Consider the following 26,159-nt stretch of genomic DNA (forward strand, 5'->3'; position numbering starts at 1 on the left):
GTGCGCACATGTGCTCTTGCATGCAGGCTAACGCACCCTCACCCACACCCACTCCCCCACAGATAGCTTTTAAGGGAAATAAAAACCAGAAGGCCTAAAGGAGAAGTAGGAGTGTTGAGAACAGCAAAGAAATACTTCTACAAAAGAAGCTTTTATAATAGTTAAATTCATTTGGGGAAGATATCTTTATTTAATGGAGTGTTTCCTTACTTGATAAAACATTCATCATAGAATTGCCTTAAAACTGAATCTCTAAAAATATGACAACATGTCATAAATGTATTTACACTCTACTTCCTTGAGATAATTTATTGCTTTGAATGAATCTCATCTGTATTGATATTTTAAGTGTTGTAATAATGTAAAGGTGACAAACAAGCGTTCCTTTTTCTCCAGGGAAAAGAATTCAGCTTCACGGCAGCGTGAAGCGCTAGCGCGGGTGACGAGGCAGAGCATGAAGATATGAAGGGATGTCGCACGCACAGCGACAACTCCCAATTCAATTTGCTGTTCCAACACCTTCATAAATCATTAAAGATTCTGACTTAAGCAGGATATTTGAAAAGTGAGGGAGTCCATGAGCAAGACCCTTGAGTAGTCAACATTTCTCTACTTTACAAGCACACCCCAAGTCTCGTCATTGCGCATTGATCTGAGAGGGATCCCAGCCGCCAGGTCATTAGATCCTTTTCCACAGGCCAGGATCCCAGAAAGGTTCACAGACACTTGCAAGGAACTTGGGACTGGGAATGAGTTCTCTCCTGTATCATTTCAGGGTTCTTTCCAGCAGCTGGTGTGATCTCTTCTCCCAGTGACGTTTTCACAAGTCTGTTCATTCAGCTGCTGCTCCCTATTCAAGCCCGATTCAACACCCTGAACACCCTGACCAACGTTTTCCAGGGCCAGTGGCCCGCCATGTGCCAGTGCCTTTCCACTTTGGTGAGACAACCACCTCGCCGAGCAAAGACTGTATCTCTTCCAATGCCACACTGGATGGGACATAGAGTCAACATATTTAAACGTAACATTCATGATATTCGATCTTACTAATGAGATGTCACACATGTCACCTGTGACTTCCACCACTGAGACCATCATTTTTAGAACTAAGAAGAATCGTGTGGGAAAATATTCTCACCGCTGGTGGAAAAAAAATCACGTTTTCACAGAGTTTGCAAACAGGGAAATATTTGTGGGTTTGTCTCATATGTTTTGCTTTTTTTGGCAAAAGCAAAAGGCAGTTTTCTTTGCAACGAAAACGGCCTTTCGTTTTCGCCAATGCTTCACATCCATTTTTGCCAAGCAAAAAGCTGTTTTCCCAGGAGAAAACAGCTCAAGCTGAAATAAAAGGGAAGCACTATTTGTGAAAAATTTCCCTTTTTGAAGACAAAAATCACTTCACTCAATGCAAATGTCACCTGGGGGACTTCACAGGAAGGAAGGTAATGGGAGGGCGCCTGGCGATGACACACACTGATATGAGTGTAGCTAGGAAATAGAAAAGTAAGTTCAAGGTCACATGGGAGGCAGATTTTAAATTATGCCCAGAATTAACACACACACACACACACACACACACACACACACACTTTAAAATAGTAAAGGTTTGTGGCAAATTTTATGTGTATATTTAACACAAAATAGGGAGAAAGAATGAGGGTTTTATTTTAACCAAGGCTATGATTAAGCATGCCAATCTTAAAAGTAAAATATTTGCCACTTTCCTGCATGTGGCTTCGACTGTTTCGTGTGTGGCAAACATGGAGTCTCCTTGACAAGCTCGATCATGAATTTCCTGGAAACCTGAACCACGTCCACACCTAACCTAAGTCCCTCCCAAGGATTACACAACTGTGACACAGCAGACCCTAAATCAATAACTATTGATTGTTTAAGAAGGACTTCCTTGTTCCTGAATACATTTCAATTTAATGCATTTTTCAAGAGTCTTAAATACACATGGGGAAAGCGACTTCATGGAAAATCACAAAGGTCGCATTTTACTGTGCTGTATCTTAAAACTTCCCATGAACACAACCTCATCAACTTTATTTGTGTGTGGGTGCCATGCTGGGGATTGAACTGAGGGCCCCATGCATGCAAAGTGGACTTGAGCTACAGCTCCAGGCTCTTCCTTCATGAGACAGGGTCCCACCAAGCTGCCCAGGCTGAAGTTGAACTCACTCTGTCATTAACCCAGAAGGATCCTCCTTCCTCATCCTAGCTTGGAATTCAAGCCTATCACGTCACTTTAATGTTTATTCACGATTATCCTTTCTATGTTTAAGGAGATTTCGCAGAACAGCAAGGCAGCAAGCAACCAGCCCTGATTGATACCTTGGACAGCGCCAGGTGCGCCGGGTTATCCCATGCTCACGTGACTGACTGGGACATTTGATTAAGTGAACCTTTAGAAAGCAAACAACCAAGAAAAAAGGAGTGGGCAGGGAAGGAAGCAGCATGAAAAACAGCACACCCCTGTTACTCAATCAGAGAATTAGAGCACTCTGGAAACCCCTAGGGCACCACTTGGAAGCCTTGGGCTTCCTGTCTCCTTGTCTGTCCCTGGAGGCTAGGCCCTCCTGTGTGTCTACATCAGCCAGATGGTAGCAAGACATCTGGAGCGTGTCTACGGGTGCTGAGTTGTCCCTAACCAACAAAGGAAAAGGGGCTGTGGCTGTCTTCATCCCCAGTGGCTCTGGTGTGTGTGTGTGTGTGTGTGTGTGTGTGTGTGTGTGTGTGTGTGTGTGTTAGCTCTTCAGTGCTCTAAGAAAGGGTCTTGGGCTCAGCAAGTTCAGGACCCTTGTCTGTCACCCTTCCCTCTCCGAAGCGAATGTTAAGAAGCTGACATTTATGTACATGAACAAACACCTGCCACCAGTGACTCGTGCCCTGAATGAGGACACACAGGAGAACATCAGGAGCCTGTAACGAAAGCTGGAGGCTGTTACACTGAGTGTTACCAACAGCAGGCATCGACTCACACTGAACATGGCGTTTATTACAATCAGCCCCACAAGGAGGGACCGCTGTCATCCACGCTATGCTGTACAGACAACGAGGTAGGAAGTATCCTGTTTCCTTTTTGAGGCGCAGCCCAGAGCCTCTGCCTCCCAGTCCTCATTTGTCAGATGCAGTAGTTCAGTTATATTCTTCTGGGCTTCTGCACATGAAATCCATCTCTGAGTGGGTGGAAGTAGCCCCAACTTACTTCCAGGCTGTTCGTAGAGTTATTTTCATTATTGGTACTTTACATGCTATCTCTGTAACTCACTGTACTTGGAGAAACAAATGTTGAACTCTGGAAAGAGGAAAACCAGCTTAATTGCCTTGACTCCCTTATCACCGTCAGGGTGGGCATTGTTCTCCATCACCATGTATCAAATGTGTGCATCACTAAGCCTGGGTCTGAGGTTTCAATAGCCCTGGTAGGAAAATATTACGATGTGGACTTCGGGAGTAGAATTAGTATTCTGCCCGATGCCTTCATTTTTATGCACGGATTATGCAAATGAGAAAATGAGTGTGCTCCACACCTTCTGCTGGAAAACTTCCTTGCAAAGTTGCTTTCTGTGTCTTGTCGTTTGTTTTCTATACTGCAAGGGGTTAAAGTCAGTACCTTCCACAACAGTGTGCAGTCCCCCATGGAGCAACACCTTCAACCCTCTTGTTTCCTACACTTAAGATTTTGTTTCAATCCTTAGCACTGGAAAGATCTTAAGCATAAGTTCAATTATATATAGGTAAGGATTTGGTTCAGTTTGGGGGAAAGAGAGCTCACACTTAGCTAAGAGCCTTCCATGTGCTAAACATTTTCACAGGTCTATTTCATCGATTTTGTCTCGTGATGATTAGTGTTATCAGCTTGACCAAATCAACTGAGAAGGGGCCTCTGTGAATGTCTGTAACAGGTTGTTGTGATTAATCAAGGTGGGACAATCTGTCCACTGTGGGCAGCATCATTCCCTAGCCAGCAGATTCTCGACTGTGTAAGAGTGGAAAAGGAGGGCTGAACACAAGTATACACATAAGTATGAAATTCACTGTCCCTTGCTCTTGGCTGTGGATGTCATGGGACCAATTTTTTTCAAGCTCCTGCTGCCTGTTCATCCCCATCACGGTAGACTGTACCTGGAACCGTGAGCTACAATAGTCTATTCTTCCCGTAAGTTGCTTTAGTCGGGGTGTTTTACAACAGCAACAGAAGAAGAAACCAAGGCAGGCCTACAGTATCTCTGGGTGGGGAATCTTACTAAACATATGCTATGGATGAGGAAAGGGAGGAATAGAGAGGTGAAGTCCCTTGTTGACATGCAGAGCCAACATCCAAATCCAGGGCTGCTGCTTTTCATATTTGTGTCCTTTCCAATCTATTGCACAGTCTTTTCTAGTGTGCAGGGCCTATGGGACAAGTGCTAACGTCCAGAATCTTTCAGAGTGCAGCAGAAGGTGACAGCTGGACACTGCTCAGGAAATTGTGAATGCAGTCGGTTCTGATCCACACATCACACCTGACTTTTGCATTATAGATAATAAAAGAACACCTGGATCACTACACATACTTTCTGTCACGTTTGTCACGTGTTTTAATGTCCCATTAGCCTTAGTTACTCTTTCACATTTGACATACGTTTTCTGCTTTCAGAGACAACAAGTTCTATTGAGACAGCTGCCCAAAAGATTCATCTTTAACATCAGGATCTCAGGACTTCGGGATATAGCGCAGTGGTAGAGTATGCTTAGGCATGTTGCCCTGTGCTCTAACTAGAGAGCCATAGAGATATAGAGATAGAGGATATATATATATATATATATATATATATATATATATATATATATACAGATAGATAGATAGATAGATGGATGATCTTCAGAGATGAGAATTATGTCTCCATAGCCACATGGGTCACCTATTATGTTTCAATGATAGTCTCTGTTACTTACTGATAAATCTTGGACAATTTGCTTCTCTTTGTATATTTCAGTCACCTCATCTACAAAATTAGAAATAGTAACAGTACATCCTTCACAGCCTCATCTGGGGGCATCATATATTAATGTACCAGTCCTTGGATGACATCTGACCTTGGCAAGGGCCTTCAGTCTTTACTGCCCTGTGGCAACAGCCCTAGAATGGAGTCCTCTCTTCTTGAAGGGCCATGGCATGGCTGGCTAGGAGTCTGAGGACACTTATACTTACTAAGTTTGGGAGATGCAATGCTTTTGTTTTGTTCAATGTACTGTAAAACAGTCCTGGATTTTTGCTGTGTATTTATGGATTTATTCTCCTCTTTCATGCCTCTGTAACTTGGGAAAGGTCAGGGTATAACTGTTGATATCTTACTCTGATTATACACTTTGACTAAGGCCAGAACCTACATTGGAGCCTTTCCCATGACTTTTCTGGCATCTGTCTTGACAATACCTCGTTCCCCTTCACTGTTAATAACTTACACAATGTGGTCTACTCAATAACCCACACCCTGGGTCTAGAATGTGTTCTGTGTCCTATAATCATTTCACAGGATCTAAAAGAATTACAGAAATGAAAGTGCTTGGTTTCAAGGACCTTTCAGAGGTATCCTTTGGTTAGACTTTCAATTTCTTCTATACCTACAAGAACCAATGCATTGATATGTTGCCTTTTTCCATGTATGCACACCATGCATGTGTATATTTATATGGCTTTGCTCAAGCTAATGATGCTTACTATATTCTGATAGCTCGGCATAGTTATAGCTAAGAAATGTACTGTATCTAAATGTGGTGGCATGTCTTTAAACCCAACCCTTGGCAGACAGAAGAAGGCAAATGTCTTGTGAGTCTGAAGCCATCCTGGTTTATGTAGTTAGTTCTAAGCCAGACAGAGTTACATGGTGAGATCTCAAGAAAAAAAAAGGAAAAGGGCGGGGGGGGGGAGGGAAGGAAAGAGGGAAGGGTAGGAAGGAAGAGAAGAAGGCGTAGTCTAGTGGCACAGTGCTGAGAACTGTCTCCAGCACAGAACCTCCAAACAAAACAAAAATAGACATGTGTCATAAGGTCTACCTTTAAAATGTTGTTCAACAAAGAATACTGACTCACCTTTAGGGGCCAAATGTCACTCTAGGCCCTGGAGATAATGCCAAGGACATGTCTGCTCATGACATGTCTGCTACTCTTGTAAAATGACAGTTTAGGGGAGGGCAGAGGAAACACAGTTGGCCATACACACCGAGTATTGTATTGGAAACTCTGGAAAACGTAGAGGAGATAATAGGATGTGGGGGAATGTGGTAGAGAAAGGCCTGAGGGTGAGTGCACCAGGGATGTTTGAAATGGAGACAGTCCTTTCTGTTTGCAATGATGTTCAGGATAGTGTCTAGAGAAAGTGAAGACCCAGCACTAAGACAGAAGACAGAAGAAACAGTACAGGGAGAGGACAAGGCAGAAAAAGAGTGTAATACTCAAGTTGGAGAAAGAACGCCCATGTGATCAGACTAGGAAGCCAGGGCAGAGCCCACGGTTGTCAGCATAGACACAGTATAAGACAGACCATGGTGGCCATTGTAAGTCTTTGTGGTGATGAGTAACGTGTCCAAACCTTACACTGCAGGCTAGATTCAATGACACAAGGGTCCTTCTTTTCCTTCTTCGGGTAGCTATTTCTGCCAGAGTTAAACACCAATAGCCTACCTCAGAAATTACCAACAATGCCAAAGAAAACAGACAGAGACTCACGGGAAGGACTAGCCTTCTTTCTTTTATTGTTTTGTCTTTGAGATAGACTCTCACTGTGGAGCAGCAGCTAGCCTCAAGCTTGCTACCCTTCAACCTCTACCTTCTCAGTTCTTCAGTTCCAGACAGGGGCAGCCAATCCGCACGCAGAAATCAAGTTTTAGATACTGTGCCAAGAGCTAGATAGAAAGAGAAGAAAATAGATCTTCAGTTCTGGTGCTCCTATTTTTAAATTTGTGGTGGCTTTCATCTGGTCTGTTATGAAGACAAAGATGGCCCGGGAACGGCGATTCAGGCTTCTTTGGGTAACGCGTTTAATTGCTTTAACATGAAGTATTGGTATCAGAAAAGGAAAGTTAATCTGTTACAGACACATTCAAAATTCCAGACGCAATCCCTCAATTCTCTCATAGAAATAACAGCTTTCCCCTTGTCTTGCGATCTGAACTTAAATGAAGACGAGGTGCTTAGAGCTAGGTTTTCTGCTATGAGCTGAAAATTCAAAGGCCAGTGTTAACACGCAGAAGCTAGAGGAAGGGCTGACACACATCCCTTCGACAAACTGACGAACTTTGAGTGTGAAATGAAACTCAGAAAACTGCTCTGTACAATCGTTTGCTAAGTGTCATTGCCTGGTTTTAAAGTGCTGGTTTCTTCTAGAATGTGGTTCAAACTGTTATGCTAAGTAACTAATAGAGGCGTATTTAAGAGATGAATGCATTCTGTTTGTGGGGTCTTTTCCTTTTGTTGCTTGCTTTTGCTTTGTCTAAAGCTTTGACCATGCTTCTTATAACATCTCAAAAAGACAAGAACGGGGAGAGCCTCCTCGATGGAAGACCACGCCAGAATGCTCTCCCACCTCCGTGAGCCAGAGGGAGAGAAACCCAGTGATTTAGGAATCAGAGCTTCCTCTCGGGCAGATTTAATTAAATACTGAAATGTTAATGCAGCACTTGTCAGTGGACTCTTTAATTACCTTGAAAGCAATACACTCCCCCTTGTTCATTTTCCAGATGACAACATTGAAAATCAAGATTTATTAAATAATCACGATGACAATTAGGACAAAGTCCTCTACAATCTCTATTCTTGGGGAAAAATTATCTCACCTTGCCTCAGTCTTATGAGGCCAGTGCCCATCATAGGACCTTTCCTGTGAGCTGTCCTAGGGATAATGACCTCCCCAACCTTCCAGAATAAAATCATTTTCTTTTCTAATGCTTCCTGTAAGAATGGGCTCTAAATAAAAACTTAAAAAAACACACCACACATTGCTTGCTTCTCTATATTTACACCTTCTGCATTTACATCAGAAGTGAATTTTAATTTAAGAAACACAGCAGCATAATATTTTAAGACCAAATTAGCCTCACTGCCTAATATAAAATGCTGCTCCTCCAGCTATCACTCTGAGGTTCTTCTTTAGATTATATTGATCTTTTCTTTGCCACCAGAAGTCAGTCTTCTGATTGGAGAGTCCTGTGCACGGAGTTGCTTTGGCAACTCAGGTTCTGCACTTGGTCACCATCTTTTGCACACATCAAGAGGTATGCACAAGGAAGTGAAGAGCTAAGTTGCTCAAGCAAAAGCATTTTGTGGGTGAATGCTGAAACCACGTTTCCAGTAGCTACCTCTGTGAGCAACTGTGTCGAGAAGCCAGGCTCTTGGAGAACTGGGGCTTCTGACAGAAGAGCAATTGCATTTCACTCTGGCAAAGGGTCACAGCCAAAGCCAATCTAAGGACTTTGGAATGAAAAGCACGATGGTGATGCATTCTTATTTTACAGCCAGGAGCCTCCTTCCACTCCCCCAAAAGACAGTTTAATCAGCTGCTTATAACCCTGTGAGTCTCAGGAAGTGTTCTTTCATGTCAGTTTTAGTCTTCCATTCTTATGACAATTATACTTGAATCATAAATACTCATAATTTTTTGTGGCAGGCTTTGGAGTTTTTGTATTATAATTTAATACAGTATATTTTAATGTTTAAAAGAGCTGATGCAGAAGCCATGGAGGGGTGCTGCTTCCTGGCTTGCTCCCCATGACTTGATCAGCCTGCCTTATAGAATCCAGGACCACCAGTCCAGGGATGACACCTCCCCCACTGATCACTAATTAATGATCATGGGCTTGCCTACAGCTCAGTCTTATGGAGGCCTTTTCTCAGTCGAGGCTCATTCCTCTCGATGACTCTAGCTTGTGTAAAGCTGACATAAAACTAACCAGGACGTGAGTGTTACCTATAGGAATATGGGTAAAGGATTACTTACAGGAGCATGGGAAATTTGCCAGAAAACATCTCTCCCTCCCCCAGCAACCATGGACTGGTTATAGATGGTAAGGGGTGAGCAGTCCCTTGTGAGTCCCTCTGTCCTCTGTGGTGAGATGTTAGCAGACTCAGTCTAGCTTGTACTGGTGATTACAGCTGCCAAGAGTTCAAGAGTACACTGGGCATGTCACGCCGGGGACATACAGTCCACAGCATAGCACCGTTTCCTCTGGCTCTTACATAATGCCCACCCTCTCTTCTGTGATGTTCCCTGGGCCAAAGGGGGTGGGGTGGTACAGATGTTTCATTTAGGGCTAAGCATGCAGCAGTCGGTTATTTGCAGGGCTCCGAATGGTTATGAGTCTCCAACTATCACCTACTGCAAAAGGAAGCTTCTCTGGCAAAAACTGACAGCATGATTTATGAGCACAAATGTGCATATTTAGAAAGCAGCTCAGCAGGCATGTCTCATCCATGTAGCCTAACAGTAGCTTCTCCACTAGGGGCACTGACCTTCCCAGGCACAGGCTTTTGGCAAGACTTAAACTACAAGACATTAATTTCCTCCTATGGCAAGAACCTCAAATCCAATCGGAAAGTGGTTACCTCCTAACGGTCACACCACTATAGCATCACAGGCACTTTGTGCCTGGCAAGTCAGGATTGCTGCAGTCAGGGTCCACAATTGAGTAAGATTGGTGATGACAATTCTCCCCCTATGGCCTGCACGGCACCTTCTGGCACCATGAAATCTGGCCAGCAGGGAGGAAGCTTCCAGATGAGGTCCAGCTTTATTACCCCATGTTCTGCCACCAAAGCATGTGCTGTCTTCAGCAATAGGGCCTCACCATCTAGTTTTGGTTGGCAACCAACAGCAGTGGAAAGGTTTGTACTATGTTGGCAGCCAACAATTCATAAAGAGGTAGCCCATCTCTGACACGGTATTTTTATTTAATAACCTTATGGCTTCTGGGAGCAGCTTTTGCCAACCATACGAGGTTCCTCCAATCCAACTCTCTGTTACTTTGAAAGCTTTCACACATGTTTATGTTGTATGTGAAGTATATCCCCCCTCGTATCCTTTTTCTCCTCCGTCCCTCCTTTTTCTCCTCCGTCCCTCTTCCCCTATGGGGCTCCTTTGTCTCCTTAAAGTTGTATTTGTATTTTCAGGCCAAGTAAAAAAACACACACACGTAGTGATGGATATATGATTTTGTGTATCTATATAAAAGCCTAGGAATCACAAATGAGAGAACAATAAACACACACACATAGTGATGGATATATGATTTTGTGTATCTATATAAAAATCTAGGAATCACAAATGGGAGAACATTAAATTTGTCTCTTTGTGATTGGTTTAATTCATTTAATATGTGTATCTCCAGTCACATCCATTTTCCTACAAATAACATAATTTTTTTATGACTAATAAAATCCATTCCTATATGCCACATATTACCTACATACCACATATTACCTGCATATCACATATTACCTACATACCACATATTTCCTATACACCATATATTACTTATACACCACATATTACCTACATATCACATAGTACCTGCATACCACATATTCTTTATCCTCCTTAGATGGACATCTATAATGGCTCCATAAATTTACCTATTTAAGTGGTACTGAAAAAAAAACACACACAATGTGTCGATGTCCCTGTGACACACTGATTTAGAGTTCTTTAGAATACTTTTAAATATAAGTGTGACATTCTTGTGACTCTTTCAAGCCGGGTCACACAGTCCATTTCCTCATAAACCAGCCATTACATGCTGATCGTTTTTGCTGTCCTATGCTGATTTGACCCTCTTCCCTCAAATCTCCCTGCTTCCAAGACCAGAGCACAATATTCTGAGGTGGTCTTGCCAAATCCACTGAATTACTCCATGTCTCCCTCACATTGTGATGTGATGTGATGTCTCTACGCACACAGTCCCCAAATCACATTAGCTTCCACAGTATATTGCAAACATGTCTAATCGTTGTCTTCTGCTCTGCTGGTCTGGCTGTTCTCTGGACTTTCCTTTCTGTATGCTGACGTCTGCAGTCCACCCCACCTCTCCAAAGCACTGGGGTTGTACCTGTCTGATTTCCTTCTCATTTCATTTGATTCTGCCCGTATTTTTAACCTCAGAAATCCCACATAGCACTTCTCTTTATTCACTGGTGTGTTTCCAAATCCTTTCTGATTTAATTTCATCTGCAAATCTAATTAGCATGCTGTTTACTACACCCCCCCCCTCAGGTTACAAATAGAAATGCTCAGAATAAAAAAAAAAATGTAAAACCCAACCAGCATTAACAGGGATTCCCGGAGCCTTTTCTAGCGCCTCTCCTCCTGGGATAGCCTGGGAAAATGCAATTAACTTTCTCCAGCTCAGGGGATGGTTGTTTCAGCCACTTTACACCATTTTGATGGACAGCTGTGTCTCTTCCCTAATCAGCCAATTTGGAGATAGAACAATTACAAAAGACGGCAATTATTGAATGCAGTCTGTCATTGCGAAGATGGAAGCTGAGAAGGACAGAGGAAAGAAGATGGCCCACATTCTAGTCAGATGATAAAAAGATCTCAACTCTCAAGGGAGTGTACTCCCACAGGGGGATGCTAAAAAGAAAGACAGAGGGTGGAAATGCAGGCTGGGTTTCCAGCCCTCTCACAGGGTACTCCTGATCACAGGCAGCCATTGCTTTTCCTGTGTTTTGTTTTTGTTTTACTTTTATTCACACCCTGGTATTTAAACAATTGCTTGCAAGGCATTTCCTTTCATCTCGCTCTCTCTCTTCCTGATTTTTTGTTTTTGTTGTCATCATAGCTTAAATATATTGCACTTTATTTTTTAAAACTAATGAAATAAGTGGCAAAATCTTTCTGATAATAACCAGAAGCCACAAGACTTTGAAGAGAGAGATTTCTGTTCCCTCTTTCTTCTTCAGCCTCAGTAGTTCCAAGTTCCTCCTTGATCAGTCAAGCAGCTGTCTGAAACAAGACAGGACGTGGTGTTCCGTCTCTAACACGGAAAGCTGGAAAATGAAGATGCATCCTTTCTCAAGTTTAATAAGCAGAGTTTCTATGGTGAAGCTAAGAAAACATCACAATAAAGTGTGTCTCCATTTAAATGTATAAAATTGGAGTGATTTCAATGATTTCTAGGTAGCTTAAAAAATACAGGAACAAGAGAGTAAGGCAGTAAAATAACTCATGTTAAAACTTGTGGATTTTAGTGAAGCAGGTCCTTCCCAGCATAGGCTGTTAGAGTGTCATGAAAGAGAAGGCAAAGACCACAGTAAACAGATGGAAGCCAGGAAAAGCCTTCTCATATTTTAGAGGAGAGACTCACGTTAGATCATCTTAGGAACACTGCACAAAAGCCTTTGCTTCTCTCCAACCTTTTCCCCCTATTCTCAGTGGGAAGGTAGAAAACAAAAATTCCACATAAAATTCCACCCTTCTGGGGAGGGAGAGAGAAGGGAGGAGAGGAAAGGTGTGGATAGATATGTCTGAGGGAGCTAAGGATTACTGAAGTCAAGCAAGTATCTCCACCGTCAAGTAAACTGAAAATAGACCACAGGAAACTTTTAACACCCAAGCTTCCTGGAACCCTGAAGCAGGTGGAATGGGCTCCAGTGAGAAGTCTCCACCGTATTTATACAGATGCTCCAGAACATCTGGAGAACAGCGTGAGATACAGGCAAACGAGGCTGAGCGCTGAGCCTGGTGCCTGGCTTGCTTTCTCTTGGTTATGTGGTCTTCTGCATGTTAGCCCATCCCCATCGCTCTCAACGTTGTCACTGGTCACGTGCCCCCCCATCATGCTGCAGCAATGATCAAATTGAAAGATGGAAGCAAAACCTCAAGCTGCATGCAGCTATCAGCACATAACTAAGATTTCACGAAACCTTAGATATTTTATTATCACTGAGAACACCTAGAATTGCTGTCAAACACCACAGGGAAACATTCAGTTTTGTATTCGTTAATCCTCATCTAGTGATATTAATGCTTTAATTTTCAAAAAAACTTATAAGAACACAAAATATAAAAATGTTTGATGGCATGGGATATAACTTGATAGCAGAACACATGTTTGACATTTATGAGGATCTAGGTTTAATCTTCAGCACTAAAACCATTGTCATCATAATAAGCTTAAAAATTAAAATTACTAGTAAATACTTAATTGTACATACTTCGGTTGTTGTTGCTTTTAGAGACAAGGTTTCTCTCTGTGTGTAGCCCAGGCTGTCCTGGAACTCCCTCTGTAGACCAGGCTGGCCTTGAACTCAGAGATCCTCCTATCTCTGCCTCCTGAGTGCTGCGGTTAAAGGTGAGCACCACCACTGCCTGACTTCTTTTTTTATTTATTCAGTAGTAATCTTTCTCAAACAACCAAAGAAATCTTGTAAGTATTTTTTCTACAAGATTTCAATCTTGAAATTGAAGTTTATATTTTGGAATTAGTCTGCCATTTAACTTTTAAACATTTTGCTTTATTTTCCATTTTTTTCAATGATGTGAAGAAAACCAATTTAATACCTGATTTACGAAATGAAAAAACATTTAATAATCAAATGATGAATTACTAAATAATAAACAACAGAATAAAAGTTAATTCAATTCACTTGGGCGTAAGGATTCCTCAAACAAAAATACCAACCCTTCGGGAAAAGGATATATATCCACCTATTTTGAATACAGTATAACTGAGATTAACCAGACCACAAATATTGACCCTGACTGAACCCTGCAATTGCTAAGTGAGTCTTCAGTGTCAGTCTGCAAATGGTCTGGACATTTGAACATCAAAGCATGCTATTATCTTTATTTAGCCTCCTGTGATACATAGGTGACAAAACCACATATAAAACATGCTATGGAAAAACAAATCTGTGTGTGTGTGTGTGTGTGTGTGTGTGTGTGTGTGTGTGTGTGTGTGTGCGTGCGTGTGTGTGTGTATGCAAGCTGACACTGCCCGTTGGTCACAGGGAAGTCATGGCAGCAGGAGCCTAAGCTGGGTGGTCACGCAGAAGGCATGACAGCAGCAGCCTAAGCTTGGAGGTCATATTGTATCTACAGTCAGAAAGCAGAGGCAGACAGAGGTCGATGCTCAAGTGACTTTCTCCTTCCCCCTTTACTTTTGGGATGGGTCTTCTCTTCTCAGTTAAAGGCCTCTGGAAACTGCCTCCAGGACACACACGTCCAGAGGTGTGTCTCCTAGAAGGCACTGTGGAAAGAAGCCTAGTGATGAAGACATCACACCATCTGGATTTACTGAATCTCAGTGTCCCTGCCCCCACACAAAGTGATGCAGTAAGAAACAGACAGCAAGCACCAACAACAAGGTGTTCCCATCTAAAAATCACCCCTGAAGCTAGTAGGTGCAAGCTCTAAACACCAGTCCACAGGAGGGACCTGCAGAAATGTCGCAAAGGAAACCTGTGGGATAGGGGACTAGGTTGGAGTTATTATGTTTCTCATGGTCATGACAAAAGCGGCTTTAGCGAGGGAGGATTAATTCTGGCTCATGGTTTGTGAGGGTGCATCCATCACAGTGGAGAAGGCATGGCGGGATCTACAGTCTCAGTGGACTAGAAAGAGCTATAAACCACAAGCTTCACCCAGGACCCTGTATCTGTCAGCCGGACCCTATATCCAAAAGCTTCCACTACCTACCAACCAGCACCACCAGCTGGAGACAGTTCAAACACAAGAGCCCATGGTGGGGGCATTTCACATTTAAACCAAAGCACAGTCTAAGAGCCTAGGGACAAAAGGCCCAATTGACCCAAAGAATCCATGAAATGAAGGAAGGAAAGAATGAAGAAAGGGAGAAAGAAGGAAGGAAGGAAAGAAGGAAGGAAGGAAGGAAGGAAAGAAGGAAGGGAAGGAAGGGAAGGAGGAAAGGAGGGAGGGAGGGAAGGAGGAAGGAAGGGTGAAAGGAAAGAAACATTAACCTTTGGTGGGTCCTGATGTGAACAAGGCAGCAGTACAACCACACCCATGGGATAAGCAGGGGACTTCCAAGGTGGATCATAAATTAGATGGTGTTAAAGATACACTGCCTTGTTGTCATTTGATGGTTAGAATTTTAAGCTGCCTTTTCTCAACTGGAATGAACACTGTAATCTTTCAGAGTGAAATGACATTTGGAGTTTGGTTTAAAATACTTCAGGGAAGGAGGAGAGAGAAGGGTGTGTGTTGGGGGTGGGCGGACATGGCAGGAGGAAAGACAAAACACAATCACCACACTGTTGTTCAGAGCTGGCCCAGGTGATGAACACGGGAGATGCAAGCATTCTTTTGTTTGTTTAATGTTTTTTTCCACACTGAAACATTGTTTTAAAAGTCAGTAGGTCTACAGTGCATTTAAGCTTTTCGTTCACATCCCATCCCATAGATAATTACACAGTAGTTTTGGAGAACCACCAGCCTGATAAACAATTATCACTCAGATCAGTCTAAGCTGCAACGAAACTAAGCTGCCCAATACCCTCAATTCTGAACTACTCTGGTTCACATTAGAAAATAAACAAGATGTAGTGGTTTGAATAAGAATGCCCCCCACCAGGCTCATAGATCTGAATGCTTGGTCACTAGGGAGTGGCACTATTAGGAGAAGTGGCCTTGTTGGAGTAGATGTGGCCTCGATGGAGGAAGTGTGTCACTGGGGGTGCGCATTGGACTTTCAATGCTCAAGCCAGGACCAGTGTTACTCTCTCTTCCTGCTGCCTGTGGATCCAGATGTAGAACTCTCAGCTATTCTCCAGCATCATGTCTCCTTCATGCTGCCATGCTTCTTGCCGTGACAATAATGGATTAAATCTCTGAACCTGCAAGCCAGCCCCAGTTAAATGTTTTCTTTTATAAGAGTTGCCGTTGTCTGGGAAGAGGGGCGGAAATGGAAACTTTTATAGTTTAATAAACTTTGAAAAAAAATAAAAATAAAAAAAGAGTTGCCGTTGTCATGGTGTCTCTTCACGGTGACTAAGGCACAGACAACAAGGACTCACTTCCTGTTCAGTGTCCTTGAGGAAAGGTGGTGACATCTCTGTAGAGCCTGGTGATGCTGAGGTCTGTCAATGTATCCCAAGCTAGTGAAAGATGTGGAGAGCGTAGAGGGAAGGAGAAAGGACTACCTACAGAGATGCTGTCACACAATAATCTTCCTCTTTCCCTATTGGTAGAAGGCTCCGTCTTACTTCTGCATGGTCATAACCACAGCCCAAAACCCTAGACTTTGAAGTGCACTGGATAAAAACAACATCAAATTATGAAGAACATGGTACACACCACTTGTATATGACTGCAAAGCAAACCCCACCTAGAGCTGAGCCTAGTCGTACATGTCTGCAATCTCAACACTTGGGAGGTAGAGTCAGGAGGATCAGGAGTTCAATGTCATCCTCAGCTACACAGTGAATTCAAGCCCAGCCTGGGCTACATGAGGCCCTATCTTAAGTAAAAAAATAAATCACCTGATTTTTGCCTGTGTCTCCTTCCCTATTTCCAACAAGAGTAGAGCCACTCACAGTGACGTCATTGCATCTCTGTGTGGGAGTCTATGTAGAGCTGGGAACTGATTCCTGGGTTTCAAGACTGCTAGGGAAGATCTCTACCACATGGGCATCCCAGCTCCAGTCTGGGCATCCTTGTCAACACACACTTCCCATGGTAGATGGAGGGAAGAAAAACATTCCTCTCTTGGGAAGGAGCTCCACCCCACACATGAGCTCTTCACTCCAGAAGAGCAGTGACTGGGCTTGAGGGGATGTGAGGGATGCACCTGGAGAACATAGGGAAGGTCGGAGATGATGTCCGGATGTAAATGTGTCTTAAGTTTTAAGTATATATATATTTCCCTTGGGTCTTTGTTGCGGTGCCAGTGGTTTTATTTTAGGTGGCTATGCAGACTTGATTTTATTCACTAGCTCACCAATACAACAGATTTCTTTTTATGCCCAGGAAAACGTGTACCTCCAGGCCCCTGTGCAGAGGAGTAAAGCTGCTGCACGTAAAAGGACCCCCGACTCACACCCCACCCTGCAGTTCCAAGCACACACGGCTCCCCGGCCCCTCTGGGGAGGGCAGAGAGGCATCAACACTGAGCGACTGTTTGAAGGGCGGAACAAAAGCTCACCCCCATGTCTTGGAGCTAACAGAAGGAAAAGGACATTTACATAAGATGAGACGCCAATAAATCGGAAAGTTCAATGTGCTTAGAAATAGACAGCGGCGGGGACAATGACAGGGAAACCGAATCGCTGCAGCAGATTGCATCTTTCATGTTCCATTTGCGTTTAATTCCTAAAGAAGGCAGAGGTTCAAAGGAATGGCTCACCCCCAGACTCCTCTTCCTGAAAAACTTCTGCCCACCCCTCAGGCGCCAAAGCCCAGAGACACCCCCTGTTCGTTACACTTGAACCGATCATTTTTCATTCGATACTTATCGATTAGAAGCAATGTTCATCTGAGTCTCAGCCACGAAGTAGGGCTTCAATCAAGCGAAGATGGACATTTCCAGCCTGTTCCTGTGCGCTGACCCATCTGTCACCGTCTTCGTGCCCAGAGGGAACAGCGAGTCCTCTTGCCTCCCCTCCTCTCCCTTCGCTGCTCTTTGTCATACACAAAAATACACAGGCAACACAGGAATGTGTTTTATCTGTTCTAAGCAGAAACTTTTTTGTCAGCTCAGTCAAAAGATGAAAAAAAAAAATGGATAGAATTAAATCTCCGAGTAGCGAAGAACTGTTTCATTGGGTTCAACACGAGGTTAGAACAAAGTAGAAGCAATGGGGAAATTGAAATCAGATATGTTTAAATGACTTTAGACGGTGTTTTTTATTAGTAAAGGTAACGATATGCAGAGCCATCTGGAAACCGGGACCACATGTTTTTGATGGTCATGAACTTGACACCCAGTGAGGCAATTAACCCTTACTGTCCTGGCTTCCTCCCTAACGTCTCAGGATTGTTGTGTTGTGCTGGTGATGTTGTGCTGGTGATGGCTGGAGCTGATTTCAGCCCAGGTTAAATTGGGAGACATAAAGAACTTGGGCCTGACTCAGGGACATAGAGAAGGTGACATCAGCTAGTGTTCCCTTCTGTGGTTGCCCGCAGGGAAGGAACAGAGCTAAGCGTTGAGATGTAATGATTCTTATAAAATCTGAGGCCTTGAGCAAGACCGCAGGTTGATCTGTTTGGTTTCCTCCCTGAGGGTGGTGATTGCTGTTTTAAAATTATGAATATTGATATTCACTTAGACTAGAGTTCATTCATTCAACAAGTCTTTAAGGAGCATCAACTATATTTAGGACAGCATGATTTGAAATTTTAAAGTTCGTTATTTATTCCTTTATTAGGTTTTTATTATTTTATAATTAGGCATTTTTTTTTCACTTTGCTGTGAAGGAAACAAATCTGGGTTATAATAGAAAGGACTTGTGGCCAAACCTGGAGCTTGAGATGGCTCCTCTGGTAAAGGCCCTGCTGCTGGGCCGGACAGCCTGGATTTGAGCCTCAAGACCCACACAGTAGGAGAGAAACAACTCTAAAGGTTTATCCTTCGACACACTGCGACACAAGGGTACAAGTGCGTGTGCACACACACTCCCCCAACACACACACACACACACACCACAAAATAAATGTAAAAATGTGATTCTACTTACTAACAAACAAGCTGCTTTGCTCTTTCAACTTTTCATCTGATATACCATTGCCCAAAAGATTACGCTATATTGTATTCTTAATTCAAGCCCCAAATTATAGAATTTCTAAATGAACTCAGAGCCAAACCCCACTGGTATTTGAGAGTGTCAGATCATCATTTCTCCACATTTTGTATTCCAGCGTTTGTTTTTTTTTCTTTTTCCAACCTGTTCTGTAGACAGGTTTCCAATTTCATACCCCATCTTCAAGTGTGATTCTACAGGAAACCGCATAAAATGGGAAATACTCATTCTACTTCTGAGACAAATAACCCTCTAATTTGATAACAAATACATTTCACTTAAATGCAAAGCTCACTTTCACTTCCAAAAACCTGACCTTTATTTCCCACAAAACTCCTATGAAGAAATCCCATTCATGAATTTCATCAGTACCAGAACAAAAAAATATCTAATTGCCTCTTCTATGAAATCTGTATTTATCAATTATGGCTTTCTCGGGGAAATTCTAATTTGCAAAAATGCTCTGCATTCCAAGCTTTAACAGTTGGAGGTGGATGTCCTTAAGGATGGAGGGGAGAAAAGTTCTTTTTTAAATGGCACATTTACTAATTATAAAATGCTCTTATCTCGCTGTAGCCGGAGCCAACAGGAACATGTGCCTAGCACTCAGAAATCCCAGGATTGTCACAACTTGTGCCAGCTGTGGAGGTTATGACACCTGTGCCAGCATCGCCAGCTCTGCCCACTGTCATCTGTTCCAACTGTTCCATCTGCACTGTTTGTACCAATTCTCCCATTTCTGCATCTGTACCTTCTGCAGAACCATTTCCAACAATGCCAGCTGTGTCATTGGTGCCAAATATGCCAGATGTTCTATTTGTCCACCCTGGGCCAAATCAATGCAGTTTTGTGCTCATTAGTTTTAGCTGGTAGATTCTATTTTACAATTTTTTGAGATGTATTTAGATTGAATCCAGGCAAATATCCCCCTCTCTGTCCATCTTTTCTGCAACCCCAACTTTATATCTGATAGCATGGACTTGGTCGGTGTGATCTGGATTTTGTTAAAACAACTCACCAGAACTGGCTCGATATTAATTATGGTAGAGAATCTCCTACAAGGTAAAATTATACACCTCAAAAGGCCGTGGAACACAGCATCAAATTTCCAAATTAATTAAAAGAGAATAAACTTTGTTCTGATAAACAAATCGAGAATGCTCAGAAATCAATATGGTAAGCCGATTAGAGTAATCTGCCACATAATGTCCCATTAAGCTGCCTGTTTATTGGTCTTCTAATTGACAGAGTTTTGCATGCGAATTAATGGTTATGTCATACTGCCCCCCCCCGCCCCCGTCCTTCCACTTTCTGAGTTCTGCTCTGGAGAGTATTAACCAAGGATGTGCCTGGATGGGGAGGAAGACCCAGTAACCTTGCTGCTTCTGGGTTGAATGTCGAAAACTCAGGGTCTGGTCCTCCGGCTACAGTCTAGCTTCTCTATTCTCCCAAATGTCATTTCCACTGGTGCCAACACAAGCCATTCTTATTCATGTCATCTTCCAGCTTTAAAATTGGAAGGAAAAAAAAAGTGCTTTCATGCCCACAATCTCAATATTCCATATCGCCACAAACCAAATCCTTTTTTTTTTTTTTCCCCTCATCTGGGAAGGTTCTTCTAAGGAGCCCTGATGCTTAATCTCTGGGTTTCCCCTCAATTTTTTCTCCTCCCATCATTCTTGTGGGTGGGGGTAGGAGGATGAGCTGTTGATATTTGAAAACTGAAGGCCTGCCAGGAATGTGAGGTCCGAGGAAGAAGAAACATCTCATTTGTTGACCGTGGATTAGCTAGCTGAGCCCTTCAGGTGATGTAAATCACATCCATTAGCTAATGCTTCAAACCATTTGCTATGAAATTCTTGACAGTGGGTAGAACGTCAGCTCACAAACAAACCCGGAGGTCTACATTCCATCTACATGTGTGTTTCAGAGTTCCGCTGAGATTGCTGGGGGATAGGAGGGCTTGGGGTGGAGTGGGACTTGTAGCTCTCAGGGTTGGATGGATGGGAGGGTGGTGTTGGAGCAGCCTACCTCTCATCTATGTGTGTGATGATGAGAACCCAGACTATGCCTCAACAGCTTTATCGGGCTTTCAAATTCTATACAGGAAATTCTAAGCATAGAAGCGCATCCACCACTGAGGAACACACCTAGTTACACCTTCCTAGACTGGGGCCTGTACACCGAGGTCCTAAAATCTACAGCGTAACAGTCCCTGAATATTCCTGTTTGGGGACAACACCCTCCCTCCCACACACTCTTCCTTTAGAAGGTCAGAGGTTATTTCTCAGTATATTCCTCCATTCCTCCCACCGGAGTTTGACCTGTTTCCGATCCTTTTCCTCAGAACCTTTCCTTAACTTTTTCTGAACATGGGGAGGAGACTGGATAAATATCAATTTATTAAAAATGGTAGTTTCGTAACAAAACATGCCCACTTCTGAGAGGGATTCAATCTGAGTCTGCTGACCCTACTTCTAGAAATGTCACCAACTTTTTTATTCTAATTTCTGTGTTGCGAGATGCCAGTAAGGAACATCTTAATTAGGATTAAAATAGTCTGTGACTCGTCAGGAGTGCACCCTGTACCTTCTTGGTACATTTTAATTAATACAACTTCTGCTCCCTGCTGACAAAGATGTTTCCGATGGTGTTTTGGCCCAACATATTTACCGCCTTCATTGATGTGAGTCACTTGAATACTTGGAGGAATCCACACACTCCATGGCTTCATGTAAAAGGGATTGAATGTTAGAACTGCCAGGTGGGCACACACAGCAGAGAAGACTTCCAAACATCTCTCTGGTCTTCTTTGATGCAGATTCTTAATGCAAACACTGAAGACCACAAAGGATTTGCATACACAGAATAGAGAACCACACATCTCAAGGTCCGAATGGCAAAGACCTGAGTGCTTTGGAAACCTGTTATTGTTCCATTTGCCTTTCTAGAATTAGTAAGTCACCAAGGAGAAGAACACTATCCATTCTAGCTATCTCTATCTGCTTGGAGTCAGCAGAGAACCACCACAGGCCTTGTATGTTTCTTGAATATTTATCTTCCTACTGTTCCAATTTCAAAGTCCACATATTTAAATCTAGAAGGAGAATGGAAAACTCTGTCCTTTTCCTTGCTTCATGACTAGGCACCTTGGTTTAGCATGCTGTGTCCTTCCCTACATTAGAACAGGACAGCAGTTGTAAGATCAATTTCCATTACAACAATATGGAAGGGATTAGAGAGCTAGCTCAGTGGTTAAGAACACTTGTTCTTGCAGAGGACCTGGGTTTCCCAGAATCCACATGGTGACTCAGAACTATCTGTAACTCCAGTTCCGAAGATTCAACACCTTCTTCTGACTTCTGAGAACACCAGGCATACATGTAGTGCACATAGATATATGCAGGAAAACTACTCATAAACATAAAACAGAATAAATCAATCTTTAAAAATGATATTTTAAAAGACAACATGGAAGGAAACAATGACTCTCCCTGGGGTATCGTAGCCCAGCATTACTTTGGTTGCTATTTTTGCCATTTTCACTATTTTCTCACTCATTTCTAGATGGTGGTGTTTTCAGGAAATGTCATATCTTGATGCGCTAATGTAATGTTTCAAGTCTTTGTACTTGGCTCCTAAGTGACAGTCCTCGATTCTAGGATGGATTCATCAGACAAGCTAACTACATCTAGAAGAGAAGTCTGCCCAAATGTACAAGAGTTTGAGGGATCAGGATGAAGCTTGATAGAAGACAGAGGAGGGAAAAGAGGAAGTCATTGCAGCCACTCAGGGCAATCAATGGGCAAGCGTAGATATATTTTCTTCTAAATAAAAGAAGATCAGAGAGCATTAGGAATTAAAGACTGAACCATCAAGCAGATTTACTGAGTCATCAAGCAGAAGACAGTCAAGGAGATTCACTAATATAACTATAAACTGTGAACCCAGGAGTAAGCAATGTAGCCACATTCACCCATTTAATTGATAGCAAAACTAAAATCAACCTGTCAGCCAGGCATGGTGGAGCATGCTTATAATCCCAGCCCTTGGGACGCTGAGGTAGGAAACTACTGTGAGTTCAAGTTCAGCTAGAGCTTCATACTGAGATCTTTGCCAGCCTGAAAAACAATTTCAAACCCTAAAAAAACAAATTAATTGATTGAAACAGTATCTGAGAGTTCAGGGCCAGCCTGGTTTACAAGAGCTAGTTTCAGGACAGGCACCAAAAGCTACAGAGAAATCCTGTCTTGAAAAAAAAAACAGTATCTTAGAGTTAGGTGTTTGGTGCATGACTGTAATCCCAGTACTTGGGAGGCTGAGGCAGGAGGATCACAAATTCAAAGCCAGCCTGACTATGTAGTGAGATTCTGTCTCAGGATGCCAAACAGCCAACCCCTCTGTGCCTTTGTTTCCTTGTCTGCAAAAGGGGGATGAGAACACTCCCACCTGGCAAATCAAAGCACTCAAAATGAGATCTTACAGGCAATGAACACCGCATTTGTGGTCATTATCATCACCATCGACGTCACCATCACCATCATCATCATCATCACTATCACCATCATTACATTCATTATTATCACCATCACAATCATCATCACCATCACCACCGTCATCACCATCATCATCATTACATTCATTATCACCATCATCATCACCATCATCATCATCATCATCATCACCATCATCATCATCACCATCATCACCACCATCATTACATTCATTATCACCATCACAATCATCATCACCATCACCACCATCATCACCATCATCATCATTACATTCATTATCACCATCATCATCATTACATTCATTATCACCATCATCATCACCATCACCATCATCATCATCACCATCACCATCACCATCATCACCACCATCATTACATTCATTATCACCATCACAATCATCATCACCATCACCACCATCATCACCATCATCATCATTACATTCATCATCATCACCAACATCATCATCATCACCATCACCATCATCATCACCATCATCACCATCACCATCACCATCATCATCATCACCATCACCATCATCACCACCATCATTACATTCGTTATCACCATCACAATCATCATCACCATCACCACCATCATCACCATCATCATCATTACATTCATTATCACCATCATCATCATTACATTCATTATCACCATCATCATCACCATCACCATCATCATCATCACCATCACCATCATCACCACCGTCATTACATTCATTATCACCATCACAATCATCATCACCATCACCACCATCATCACCATCATCATCATTACATTCATCATCATCACCATCACCATCATCACCATCATCATCACCATCATCACCATCACCATCATCATCATCACCATCACCATCATCACCACCATCATTACATTCATTATCACCATCACAATCATCATCACCATCACCACCATCATCACCATCATCATCATTATATTCATTATCACCATCATCATCACTATCATCATCATCATCACCATCATTACATTCATTATCACCATCCAGAATCATCATCATATCACAATTGTTGTTAGGATTTCTTTTTTAGAAAGATTCTCTCTCCCTCTGTCCCCCCCCCCGTGTGTGTGTGTGTGTGTGTGTGTGTGTGTGTGTGTGTGTCCGAGTGTGTATATATAAAGCACATGTAGGAATCTTTGGAAGCCGGAGGAGAGAGTCAAGTCATCTGGAACTTGACTGAGTTTCAGGAGGTTGTGAGCCACCATGTGGGTGCTGGGAACTGAGCCCAGGTCATCTGCAAAATCAATAAGTGATCTTAACCACTTAACATTCTCTCCAGCCCTGTCACGATCCTTGAATGAACCACACAATCTTAACTCTTCTGGGTCATACCGACTAAATCTCACAAGCTACAGTATCAATTGAAGGCTAAGCTGTCACCTTGAATCTCATTTCCGTATTTTTATTTTGATGATCATATTTCTGAGAAAAGAAGTTGGATGAGCCTGTAATTAAGCATTGACCCAACGACCTGCTTTCTGACACTTACTACACAGTGCAGATTCAACCCATGCAGGGGACGAACTCCAAAGGTCCCAAGTTAATAGAAGGGAAACAAAAGCGTGATTAATCCAGGACAGTAAATAGCGCCAAGCAGTGTCATTTAGTTTTACAAAGAAAGCACATCATCCATCAACAGCAACCCCACCCAGACTTACTAAGATATTTTCCATAAAATTAGTATCTCATTTAATGTCTAAATCATTGTTTGTGCATGTGATTCTGAGGATGTGGCCCAAGGCCTCTAGTATGTTAAGTATAGGTTTTACAGTTGGGCTATACCCTATCTGCTGTGATGTACTTTATACTTCAGAGTTTTTGTTTGTTTGTTTGTTTTGTTTTGTTTTTTAACAACCAGGTGGTGCACACCTTTAATTCCAGCACTTGGGAACCAGAGGCAGGCTAATCTCTGTGAGTTTGAGGCCAGCATGGTCTACAGAGCAAGTTCCAGGACAGGCAGAACTGTTTCACAGAGAAACCCTGTCTCAATAAAACCAAAAACCAAAAAAGGAAGGAAGGAAGAGAGAGAGGGAGGGGGAGGAAGGAAGAAAAGAAGGAAGGGAAGAGGGAAAGAACATCAGGAGTGGAGTGGGCTCCGTAACAGAGGACATGCTTAGCATACATGAAGCTCTGGGTATAATCCCTAGTACCAAAAAACCTTGGTAAAGTGTGGAAATTAAATGAGAATCTCTTTGGGAAAAATGTCAGGCATTGGGGTGGGGGATTTGCTGCTGTTTGTTTGTTTTTTAATGGTCCTGGGAAATAACCGAGGGTTTCACCCATGCTAATCACATAACACCCCTGAGCTACACCCACAGCCTCCTGTTGTCTGTATTTATAGATTGTTCTGATGCACTCTGAAGGTTGAAAAGCCACTTTGTGTTTTATACACACACACACACACACATACAGATATATTAATTTACTTATTTATTTACTTACTGTATGCGTGTGTTTGTCTTTGTGTATTTATGTAAACCATATGCATGCAGGAGCCTGAGAGGGGCAAAAGGGTGTCAGAGAGCCTGGAATTGAAGTTACGGAAGCTTTGAGTCATTCTGTAGGTGCTGAGAAACAAACCTGGGTCCCCTGCAAGAGCAGGAAGCACTCTTAACCTGAGTTATCTTCTCAACCCTAAACTGGTCCATACTCGTCCCCCTTCACTGAAGCAATTCCCTGACCGGGGGCGGGGCTCTGACCGGGGGCGGGGCTCAACATCACAGCAGCTGCAGGTGCACCCCAGTACCAAAGGGAAAAATAGCAGCTTCTAAGCTTGGGTTTGAGTTTTAAACAGGAAATTGGTTTTCGTTTGTTTGTTTGTTTGTTTGTTTACAGAATGTTCAATGCCAAAAAGGTTCGGATGAAACTGGGTTAACTTTTCCTGT

At 42.7% G+C, this 26,159-nt stretch overlaps 1 protein-coding gene across 1 annotated transcript in view; it reads right to left on the minus strand.

Moving 5' to 3' along the window:
- Positions 1-26,159, minus strand: part of LOC125401974 (uncharacterized) — a 90,124-nt gene that overhangs the window by 25,973 nt on the left and 37,992 nt on the right. The window lies entirely within an intron of this gene.

This window comes from Myodes glareolus, chromosome 5, assembly GCF_982192425.1.
Source record: "Myodes glareolus chromosome 5, mMyoGla1.1, whole genome shotgun sequence".
NCBI classification, from domain to species: domain Eukaryota; kingdom Metazoa; phylum Chordata; class Mammalia; order Rodentia; family Cricetidae; genus Myodes; species Myodes glareolus.